Source organism: Rhinatrema bivittatum, chromosome 6 (assembly GCF_901001135.1).
Source record: "Rhinatrema bivittatum chromosome 6, aRhiBiv1.1, whole genome shotgun sequence".
NCBI lineage: Eukaryota > Metazoa > Chordata > Amphibia > Gymnophiona > Rhinatrematidae > Rhinatrema > Rhinatrema bivittatum.
In genome coordinates this window covers 68,583,201-68,595,977 of record NC_042620.1, presented here as the reverse complement: position 1 = coordinate 68,595,977, position 12,777 = coordinate 68,583,201, and positions in this window count along the sequence as shown.

The following is a 12,777-nucleotide window of genomic DNA, read 5'->3' as shown; positions in this document are numbered from 1 at the left end:
AGGGGAAAATCCCCAGTTGTGAATGATGGGTAATGGTGCTGGAGCCCAAACAATGCCAGTTCTGACTGAGCTAGAATCCTAAACAAGCAGGAGGAAACAGCTGCTTCCCCTACCCCTTTCCCCCAGCAAAAAAAACCCAACAAAACAAAAAAAAGACCCATTAATTTAAAACCTTGCAAGCTATAGAGCTTCAGAACTTTAAGTAAGCATAAACCGTATGAGTGAATTTGAAGAGGCATTTATTACCAGCATAATCTCAGGTGTTTTATTTCATTATGTCAGCAATAGTTTATTCTCTGCTTTAAGATTCTTAACCAGGTTGAGACTTTGATGTCGGTTTCTATTTAGTAAGATTGCTGCAGGGCAGGGCAGTTGCTTGATTTTTCACACATGCCACAGTTAACCGCAAAAGCCTGGCTCAAAATTTAGCACCATGGCATGTGTTTCCAACAATGTTAGAGCTTTATAGAACAATCATCTTTGAAAATAATACATACACTAGAGTTTACTTTGAACTGACAGTGTTTATCCTCTGTGTTTTCAGAAATAAACAGGAAAATCTTTAAATAATAACAATTATATTTGATTCTTGATACATTTTGGCAAGTAATCACAACAAATCCTTTGTGAGGCCCTGGGAATGATATGTAAATATTTGACAGGAAGTGAAATATAGATACCTAAACCTTTTATGCATTTTATGATGGCAAACTTTGCACCATGACAACAGACAAATATGAAAAATGTCCTTTATTAGTTGGCAAAAGTGGAAAATGACATAGGAACATAGAAGATGTCAGCAGATAAGAATGCTTGTTCCACCCATTCTGCCCTTTTGTGCTTGCCTATTCTGTTGTCATTGACTTCACTTGCTCGATCTGTGGTCTTCTCCCTCCCTCTTTGACTAAGGTCCCTTTGTGTCTATCAGATGCATCCTAGAATCCTGTCAATATTTTGGCTTTGGTAAGCACAGACCTTAAATTCCTGCAGCAATACAAGGGGTAGATTTTGTGGCAAGAATTAGAAAATTCAGTGGAAAAAAATCAGGAGCTCTGAAGGAATATTGGCAGCACATTTGCATCAATTCAAATAATTATGCATATTTAATAACCTTAATTTATGAGTTTTACAATCTTGCTTACATATGTATATAATTTATTTTGTTCTCTTGAACATTTGTTGTGGATGGGGAATCTCAGATTTTAGTGTGGGAGAGGAGAAGCATAGGAAAAATCAGAGATGAGAAGAAGAAAAGGAGGGAGGATTTGGGCTGCAAGGATAGAAGAGAATGACAAGATTGGGATGGGATGACAGAAGGAGAGAAGATAGGGGATAGGGAAGACAAGGAAGGAGGATTAGAGATAGAGAGTGGAGAAAGAGAGCATCATGGGTATGAATGAGGAAAGAGGGGTGATTGGGGATGTAAGAAGCAGGGGAGGCAGGTTCTGGGATTTTGGAGATAATTCACGGAGTGCCTCTCCCCCAGCTTTGTCCCTACTCCTCTTGCATTATCACCCTGATATATCTCCCTCTCCCAACCTCCAGATCTCATCACTCCAACTTAATACTCTTTATGCCTCTCCATACCCCAGTTCCCTTTCTCCCCAGCTTCTTCTCCCCCTCTCAGGTGGTCTCTCCCACACCTCTCAATTATTTATTTTAGGTATTTAGCTCATGCCTTTTCATTGATAGCTGAAGGCAAGTTACATTCAGGTACAATAAGTATTTTCCCAGTCCACAAAGTTCGCACAATCCAAGTGTCAATGCACACACTCTCATAAACCCATGACCCCAGGCCACTTTCACATCCTCAGTCCATTTCAAATTCCTCCATCCTCTTTCACTTAACTCTCCCATTAATCCCCATAATCCCCTCTTTAGCCCATTGTTCTCCTTCCTATTATGATTAGGCTGGTGGAAGGAAGAAGTGAGCAGCAACCCCTCAGGCCGTCACCTCCCTTTTTGCCATCCATGACTAAACTAGCACTTTGAATCATGTGAAACACTCAGGGTGCTTCAGAGTTCAAAACTGCAGTTAGGGCACAGGCACCAGAGGAAAAGGGTCTGGCCTCAGACACTATTGCTCACTTCTTCACACTGCCAGTCCAATCAGCATGGGAGAAGGGGAATTGGCTTTTGAAGGGAGAGAGAGAGAGTTGCAAAGAAGTGCACTAACAAGCTGTTGCCTCCATGACCTGAATCAATCTTCATTTTTCTGCATTGAATTTTTGAGGGCTGGCCAATTCTATGGGAAAGATCAACTTTTACAGTACTTCTCAGTTGTAGAATCATGGAAGACCATGTGACCTACCTATACCCTCCAATGGAAGTCTGTTCCAAGTGAGAACATATACTCTCAAATTCCTTTTGAACATTGCTCTCTTCAGCCTCATATACTTACCTCTTATCTATGAGCTATTCTTTGGAATTCATTGCTTTGTATCATTTCCCTTTTCTCTTCTTCTAGAGAGTACATGTTTAGCTCCTTCATTCTCTTTCACCTTAATATTGTTAGGATTTGTAGGTATGTGGTCCCTGGGCCGAGGTGAGAGATGGTACCGCCCACAGGGAGGAGCCCTGTGAGCCTCACCATTGAGAGGCAAGGTCTCAGCAGATGTCAGACACAGCTGAGGAATAGAGTCTTTATTAGAGAGATAGAAAAGCACTGCCCAAGAAGCAGGGAGTGCAGGAAGAATTCAGAGAGTCTGTGCGCTGGGGTATACCCAGGGGGAATACCTCAGTAGTGAAGATCTGGCAGTGTTCCGCAGAGCGGGGTACACCGATGAGGCTCCTCTGTAGAGATGATTCGGTAGTGGCCTGTGGCACGGAGTACATCAAAGAGGTTCCTCACTTAGAGATGGTTCGGTAGTGGCCCGCAGTATAGGGTACACTGGTGAGAGTCTCCTACTAGAGATGGTAAAGTAGAGGTCCACAGCGTGAGGTACACCACATTAGAGATGATACACCACACTAGAGATGATACACCACACTAGAGATGATACAGTAGTGGCCCACAACACTGGGTACACTGGAGAGGATTCCACACTAGAGATGGTATGGTAGTGGTCCGTAGCGTGAAGGTACAGTGATGAATATTCCAGAAGAAACCCTGGGGAATGGGGATAGGCAGCAGTCCAAGGCAAGAAGGCCCTCCAAGGAACAGATAGCCAGAGACGAGGAAAGGGCCCCCCGAGGAGCGGGTACCTGGAGTGTCTCACACCAAATGTCCAGGGACTGGAACGGGAAGTATGTAGTGAGCGAAGCGGATTCAGCAATGAGAGACCTCATTGCCAAGTCTTCAGTAGGCAGGGCCAGCTGGCTTAAGTATCCTGGAGTGATGATGTCATCTGAGGGGACGCCCCCGAAGTTCCCATCATGACGTGTTTAAGATTGGCCCGTGCGCGCATGTGAGCGCCTAAGTGACTCCAAGGGCAAGATGATGGTCGGCAGGTGCCCACGCCATCCCAGGGACGCCAGGCAGGTCGGTGCTAGCTGGCAGAGGCCGCCACTCTCCCCAATGGGGTCAATGCAGCAAAGAAAGAGGTGAGCATCTGTGGTCGCAGCCATCTGCGACAGACGAGCATAACAAGTATTTATTTATTTATTTGTTTGTTTGTTTATTTATTTAGCATGTTTATAGGCTGCCTCCCTGGCAAATCTATAACACATAAAGACCAAAATGGTCCATGAAGACTTCCCAGTTCTGTTGATGGTTATAACTGCCATTCTGTACAGATTTCCTTATTTTATTCTGAGAAGCAGAAAGCAGTCATACTACTCCTCTTATGGGCTGAACTGAAGCTCCATGTAGGTTATCCAGAACTTCATTACCAACCTCTGCATTCTATGTGGTGTTGCTTTGATTTTTTTGGCAAATTCCATAGGTAAAATCTACCAGTGGAGTTTGCCAAAGTATGGATAGTTGAATTATCAGCTATCAAAATTCCTTTAAGTTCTTGGCTAAGTCATATCTACTAAAAGAGTGAAAATAGACAGTATATGCAACCCAGATCTGGAAAAACTGCAATGAGTTTTACTGATACCCAGAGCTTAATTGATTTCATGAACTTTTACTATTAGTCCAGTTGTTCAACACAAATTTCTCACTCTTTCTTTTCTCCTCACTTCTTTGTTGCTACCTTGAGTATATCTCCACAATCCTTTTTTCGATATCCTGATGATATGGTCATAGTTAACACTGGATGGGTGCCACAAGTCTCCTCTGTACTCATTTCTCATTTTTCGTTAGGAATGAATGAAGATTCATTCCCCTGAAGGACTTCAAATTAGGGTTGTGCATTGTTTTTCTGACGGATGAAAATATCCTACGATATTTTCTAATCTGTCAAGTATCGGGGTCCCTGAAAGTGATAGGAAAATTCCACAAAATTTTCGTGTGGTTTTCTTATTGTTTTGGGGTGGGGAGAAAGGGCACACATAAAAAAAACCCAAACCCACCCTGACCCTTTAAATATAATTATTTAGAATCCCCCACCCTCCCGACCCCCCAAAAACTTTCCTAAAGTACCTGGTGTCTCAGCGGGGTCCCAGGAGCGATCTCCCACTCTCGGGCCATCGGCTGCCACTAGTCAAAATGGTGCTGATGGCCCTTTGCCCTTACCATGTGACAGGGGGTATCGGTGCCATTGGCCGGCCGCTATCACATGGTAGGAGCAATGGATGGCCCGTGCCATTTTTTAAGATGGCGCAGGCCATCCATTGCTCTTACCACATGACAGAGGCTGGCCAATGGCACTGATAGCCCCTGTCACATGGTAAGGGCAATGGGCCATTGGCACAATTTTCTTTACTGGCAGCTGATAGCCTGAGAGCAGGAGATTGCTCCCGGGACCCCTGCTGGACCACCAGGTATTTTAGGAAAGTTTTTGGGGGCTCAGGAGGGTGGGGGATTCTAAATAATTATATTTAAAGGGTCGGGGTGGGGTTTGTTTTTTTTTCGGCTTGGGACAGCCAAAAAAAAAAGCGGTCAGAACCGTGGGAAACAAAGATTTCCCACTTTCTATGAACACGATACCAGAAACGATTCCGGAAACAATTCACATCTCTACTTCCAATAGTGTACTGGATCTCTGTATGTGAGAGACTCCCAACTCCTTAAGAATTTATGCACTGAGCCTCTGATCCAAGGAAATTCAGGCAGGTTGCAAAAATATAAATCTTGAAAACAGGAACCCAAATGAGAAGGCGGCATGGTGGAAAAATTTCCTTCACCCAAACTCAAAAAGGCAAAAATGATATTCTTCAGAAAGGAAACATAAAATACCCTTTCCTCTTGTTCATACCTAGGCTTCAACCCTGGAAGCCCAAGAGTCCTTTCCCCTGGAATGAAACAAAAAGAGGAGCAGGCATAGAGACACCCTGCCTCCTGAAATAGCTAACCCAAAATCCACACCCTAAAATGGTAGCACTGGGTTTAAGGGCTCCATCATTTCAATTTATTTATTTTATTTATTTAAGGTTTTTATATACCGGCAATCATGAGCACATATCTTGCTGGTTTACATGGAACGGGAGTGCATTAAATACAACAACTAGAACTGTGGTGATCGAAGGAGCAGTTACAAATAACAAGGGTAGCAGAACTTGGATAAGAAGGAAGAGATAGGAAAGAATAAACGGTTAAACGGTTTAATTTCTCACATGGGGGATCCAAAACCCAATACCCTATAACTTCTGACCTCCCCACTAACAATAGGACATTCCTCTTAATTACAACCCATATTGTTTCCTACATAAAATATGCATATGTCTACCCCAACATACGCACGTTTGGTTACGTATGAATAACTGCAATGCACTGGAAGTGTGTACCTTTCCTACATATTTTATAAACTTATCCATGCATATTTTACATACAAAAATATAACTTGCTTACATAATCCTCTTAATTATATGTGGAAGTCAGTATATTTTAAAATATGTATGCACAATTAAAATCACCGGTTTACTTATACCTCTACAAAATCAATTTCCAAATCATCAAGACCCTCATAAATCTTTACCCTGAACTCCTCCCAGTTCATCCATATCTTCCACCCAACCAATAGCAGACAATGATTAAATCTGATATCAATTGGGCTTGATAATTAGCAGGTGTAAAATTGTTCAAATAAATGCCTAGTATATTCAAATAACTCTCTTATAAAATAGCAACTTATGTTTTTACTTATTAACCCCACCCTGGAATGTCCCTAGACCACCTATTTTTTGCACTGGTAAACGTGAATGTGAAACTGAAAATATGCGCATACTTTTGGTGTTTATAAATATATTATGTATTCGATTCCAAACTACTTATAAGCATATATGCTCATTTTAAGTGTATAATGCTTGAAATCTCAGCTCCCAAAATCCACTCTAGCTCCCGGAAACACCAGACCAAAATGTTGTGAAGACCCTTGAGGCTCAGGATATTGAAACATGAATGTATAATAGTCATGGATTTAATTGACTCTTGATAAGTATTCTATTTGCCAATTGGTGAAGAAATTGTTATTGTATAAAATATTACAAAAAAATTACTTTCAAAAAACACTAATTATATTAGGTAATTGTTGCAATCTTGACTTTCTAACCCTGATCCATGTCACAGGGTACTAAGCCCCTTCAATCCAATTGATATAATGAAGTATAAAGCCCTGCTAAGCCTACCACCACTCCAGGAGCATGACAGGTTCCTTTACATCCAGTGGTGCCTCTTGTATCTCTTGGTTCTGCCTATTTGGAAGCCTTCTGACTGCCATGATGCTCACATGACTAGTCATCTGGGCAAGGCCAAGACCATCTGCCTCTTGACTTGAGATCTGTGGAGGCCAATCCAACTCTGTCTACAAATGCTGACCAGAACCTCTACTCTATGAGCAGGCAATACCAACTGGTCTACTACAGATAGAAGAAATTCCTATAGACCATAACTGGGAATCACTTCAACTTTATCACTAACCAGCTCCCATCACAGGGGAACTTAATGATCATGGTAGTGGAGGACCATTTTATCAAAATGGGCTGCCATCACCCTTCCAGAGTTACCCACTACAGAAGAAATAACCCAGGTCTTGTTTAGCCACGTGTACAAACTACATACATCTTTTGATTGTATTTTCTCTGATAATAGAATACAATTTGTCTCTCACTTTTGGAAGATTTTGTACCAATTACTGGAAATCAATTCTTGTGCCTCAACCAACTACCACTCTCAGATGGATGATCAGATAGAATGAGTGAACCAGACTCTTATAGCAGTTCCTTCACTACTTCCTGAACCTTAATCACAACTAGGTAGAGTTTCTACAATATGTAGATTTGCCTGCAACTAAGTGGGTCATGATATGACAGTCTCAAATTCCTATGGCTACTCAAACAATTTAACAATTACATTAGGTTCAAAAGGATCTAGAAAAATAGCTGGACTTCACCAAGACTGTCTAAAAGCAACAGGCAGATCATAAGAGATGGGCAGCAATCTAGCTCACAATAAAGAATATCTGCCTATGATATCTCTGCTGTAAACTAAATCATAGGTATCTGGTACCGTGCTCCATTAAGAGACAGACCAATTCATTTGCTTTCAAATTGGATTTACCCCAATCCATGGGAATGCATCTCATATTCCATGTCTCACTGCTGAAGCTATTCTATGAAAATGTGCTCCCAGGCAGAACTTTGGCTCCTCTGCCTCTGATCCAGGTTCAAGAACATGAGGAGCATGTCATTAAGATCATCCTCAACTCTTTTTGATAGAAGTATTAGGAGGGATAGGGGTCAGAAGAACATTCAAAGGAACCAGCAGCAAATCTTCATGCTCAGCCATATTACACATCTTCTATAGATGATACCACTGCAAACTGAGACCTGGTCACCTGGTGGTCACTCTTGGGAAAGAGGCTGATGTCAGGGTAAGGCATTAGTGGGATTCAAACCAGGGACAGCTGGCAAAAAAGGCATCAGTCTTAACCATTAGATGTGTTGATTGTAAAAACAATTTGGATCCTATATTCCCACTAGAGAACTGTGATCCTCCCAAATGGCTCTTCTTTCCTCCCCATTTCAGAATTTACTCAAATTGACCCGCACAAGAATTTGTGCTTTCAGCTGCTATGCACCTAAAATCATCTCAAGCTGTGTTACCTCACTTTCCAGAAAAAAAGTTAAGGCATGACTGTTCAAACAGGCCTTCCCCTAGATTGCTCATTAGGGAAGAAAAAATGTCGACTAAGACTGGATATTTGATTCAATTGTGATTCCAAATGACTCTGCAACTAATGTTATTGTGACTGTACCTGGAAGTTTAATTGTAATTTGATTGCATTCTGCCTTGAGGCCATTCTTGGAAAAAGGTGTAATATCAAATGTTTGTAAATAAATAAATACAGGCTCTACCACATAAGTGAGGGGATTTTTTTTTTTTTTTTTTTAGAGACATGCACCAACACAATTACCAGTTTCCCCAGTCCATTCCCAGTTCGCCTAGGTAAAGGCTCCTGACTTCCTAAACCCCCTAATTAACCTTCCTTCCTTTTTCCCTATTAGTCCCAACCCTTCATATCCCGCTAACTGGCCCCAATTTTGTGATTTTTAAATTTACACGCCATCCATAGCAGAAGTAAAGTTGCACAGTAGGGGTCCCCGGGACTGGCTTGTGTACATAAATACTCACACACACATTTCAAGTGACCTTCCAGGAGAGCCTATGTCCAGCTCATGCTCCTCCCAGACCATGTCCACACCCCGCCTGTTTTTGTACTTTTTGATTTGTGCACATACCAGGAGATACATTCGTGCTAGGGCGCTTCTTAAAATCTGCACGATGCGTACTGGCCCAAGACACACACATATCTCCCGGCTTTGGCACGTGGAGGACTTTTAAAATTCAACTTTAACTCTGAATAAAACTTTAGCCACATAAGAAGTGCTTGAGGGATCTGAGTAAACTGGAGGGAGTGCAGGCTAAAGAACCAAGGTGAGTCTTGATGACCTAGATATAGACTGGCCAAACTGGTGGATGAATTAGTTAAATTGGTCATTTCCTTCACATGCACATGTTTTCAAATTTACTCACTTGTGCGTTTAAATGCCGACTATTCACAGCTGTTCAAATTAGGAGCATACAAACATGCTCAATGGCTATTTTAAAGATGTACGCATACTTGCATGCAGCTTATAAGATTTCAGCATATGTTGCTCATGCCCATATACACATATATATATGGGCGTGTGCACTCATTTTAAAATTGCCCTCCCTATGAGTCCAATTTTATCACATGGTGCTTAGAGCTGAAGTCTGCTGTACAAAGTATAAGCAGACTACAGCCATAATTTTTATATCAGACTTACACACATAAGTCTGCTTTGAAAATTAGCTGATATGCATGAACCCTTTTGTGACATGCACACATTTATGCCTTCATTGGAGCAAGTGTTACTGTTCATGCCTATATTTATGTGCATAGTATACATTTTAGAAAGTATGCACGTAAATAGACTCCCTGCTCCCAATTCCGGCCCGGGAATGCCTCTTTCAAATATGCACAAAATTGCAGGTGAACTTGATTATTTGCTTAGTTTTACAAGTACAACCCTGGGTGAATTTTTAAAAGACCTATATATACATTTAAAAAGGTGACTTATGCTTTTGAAAATTCACTTCAACATAGGGAATTGAAAAAAACAGAACTGAATTAAAACATATTGTATACTTTAAATTGTGACTGAAGATAGGAGATAATTATCTAATAGCATTAACGTTCATAGGTTAAAAATATATATTTTTTATTTTCTTAAATCCTTTGCTATTCAGGTATCTCTCTAGCAAGACTAGCAATTTGTTCAGTTTACATTTCTTTGAATTAAATTTCATACAGGTTGGAATTCTAGTGAAATTTGGGTGCATTGTTAGATTGGTCAGTGGTTAATGTTAAATTCAATAGATAATTTTGTTGATACTTTATAATAAATGCAAAGCAAATTTCTACTTTATTGTTTAGATCCCCACATCACATCTGATAATGAGTTATGCTTTAATGGGGAATGCATACTTTAATGTTTGGTCTGCATGTATTGCCCACTAAAAAATTGTCTTTAACAAACTGACATATTTTGATATTAGCTTATTTAACAAACTCACATGTATTATGATAGTAGCTTATTTTTCTAATATCACTTGCTATATTATTAGTAAAATAAGCCACTAATAGTATTGTACAATGTTCATTTCTCTCTTGATATATTCATATCCAAGAATTCTTTTTCCTTTTTTTTTTTTTTTTTTTTTTTAATTTTTGGTGCAGAAAACCAGTTGCCTGAAAAGTAAGTTTTGATTGATGAGGGTTTCATTATTATAGGCTCAAATTAGCTAGTACAATTGCCCGAACTGAACAATTTAATATGTTTGTCACATATCCAGTATATCATCTTTTCAATCAGTTGATTGCTTCTACTCTCACATTGAAGATGCACCAAACTAAGCTATCCATATTAATATGAGTATTAAATTAACTTAATAAAATGGTACAGAGTTCTGGAATTCCTTGATTGGTCAAACCATGATCATGCTGTAAAATGTGTTTCCCTATATAGTTAGTATAGATCTTACTGTGACTCATCAGAATCCTGTGTATATCTATGTCTAGTTAAGGAATCGTTCCATTGGTCAAAATAGCTATCAGTCAAAAAAATTTAAAATTCCATCATAAACAATTCCCGTTTTTTTTCAGCAGGCATCCTAGTGATATACTGTCTGAAAGCAAGAGTAACACAACCTCCTCATTTTTATTTTTAAGGGTTTTCTTTACTTATTGGGGTAGATTTTCAAATAGCGCGATTTGGCGTACTTTTGTTGGCGCTTCAGGCGCAAACAAAAGTACGCTGGATTTTAGTCGATACGCGCGTAGCCGCTAAAATCCGGAATCGGCACGCGCAAGGCTATCGATTCCGTATAGCCGGCGCGCGCTGAGCCGCACAGCCTACCTCCATTTCCTCCGAGGCCGCTCCGAAATCGGAGCGGCCTCGGAGGGAACTTTCTTTTGCCCTCCCCTCACCTTCCCCTCCCTTCCCCTACCTAACCCACCCGCCCGGCCCTGTCTAAACCCCCCCCTTACCTTTGTCGGGGGATTTATGCCTCCCGGAGGGAGACGTAAATCCCTGCGCGCCAGCGGGCCGCTAGCGTGCCGGGACGCGACCTGGGGGTGGGTCCGCAGGGCACGGCCACGCCTCCGGTCCACCCCGGGCCATAACCACGCCCCCGGGCCCGCCCCCGAAACGCTCCCGACACACCCCGAAAACGCCGCGCGGATCGGGCCCGCCCTCTGACACGCCCCCGACATGCCCCCCTCTGAAAACCCCGGGACTTACACAAGTCCCGGGGCTCTGCACGCACCGGTAGGCCTATGTAAAATAGGCGCATCGGCGCGCAGGGCCCTGCTCGCCTAAATCCGCCCGGATTTAGGCGGATTTAGGCGAGCAGGGCTCTTAAAATCCACCCCATTATGTATTTTCATTTTTTCTTGATTGGCTTAGTAAACTTCAAAGGATGCTGGAAATCACTGGATCCTTTCTACATTGTATTTTTTGATTATTTTCATAATGTACAAAACTAATTTTATGCTACATAAAAATTAGCAGATACATTGTCAGTTTGTGTCTACAGTTTCCGATATGCACACACAAAGTGCTTTTGTGAGCAAAACTAAGAAATGCATGTGCAAACTTCCAAATAGAAATATAAACAAATAATTTTGGTTTTTTTTGAGGTAAAGCTGATTTGACTCATTTCATTTGGAAAAAACTGTAGACTGGCATTTTTTTTCCAAAAATCACATTTGTTGCAAACAAATGTACATCCCTGAATATTAGTACACTGGTGTCTTAGGGGCCGATGCAATATGGTGTGCTGAGCCGAGCGCACTGTTAACATGCAGATGGACGCGGGTAAAATAGGCGCTAATCAATTCCTTAATGCAATAAGGGGATTAGCGCCTATTTAATGGGCCATCAAGTGCTCTTACCATGTGATAGGGGCCGACCAATGGCACCAGTAGCCCCTGCGATATAGTAAGGGCAAAGGCTATCGGTGCCATTTTGAATACTGGTAGCCGACGGCCCGAGTGCACGATATCGCTGCAGGACCCCCGCTGGACCATCAGGGACTTTTGGCAAGTCTTGGGGGAGTCAGGAGGGTGGGGGGGGGGTTATTCGTTAGATACGTTGTATTCGTGGGGGTTCACCATACGTTTCATGACCCCACAAATACAACGAATAGGGACATATACGTTGTGGATACCCAATACGTCGAAAACGAATTCACACCCCTAAGAGCAGGCAACAATGCAGGAAAAGAGGATGAGTGAGGCCCCTTCTACTGTTTTTCAGGGTTCATCTTTCTCCACCTCTACTTCAGTGCCAGCATCATCCCCCCCCCCCCCCCCAAGGATGCAGACAGAAGCAAGGGATCACGAAAGACATCTGTGGTCTAGAGGCATTTTCAAATGAGAAAGGATCCACATTTAGCTTGGTGTAATTATTGTACGAAGGACATCAATCGAGGCAAGCAATTGGGCCATTTAAGCAATTCTAGGATGTCTCCTCACCTGGAGAAGCAGCATGCACTTCAACATTCAGCTGGGGATGGTAGTAGCAGTACTCAGGGGACCCCTTCTTTAATCCAGATTACACTGTTTCAAAAGGGGACAAGTGTACCTCAAGCTGCTTCCATGCCCTATGCTCTGTTCAAAAGTCAGGTGGCAGGCCAACACCAGCAGA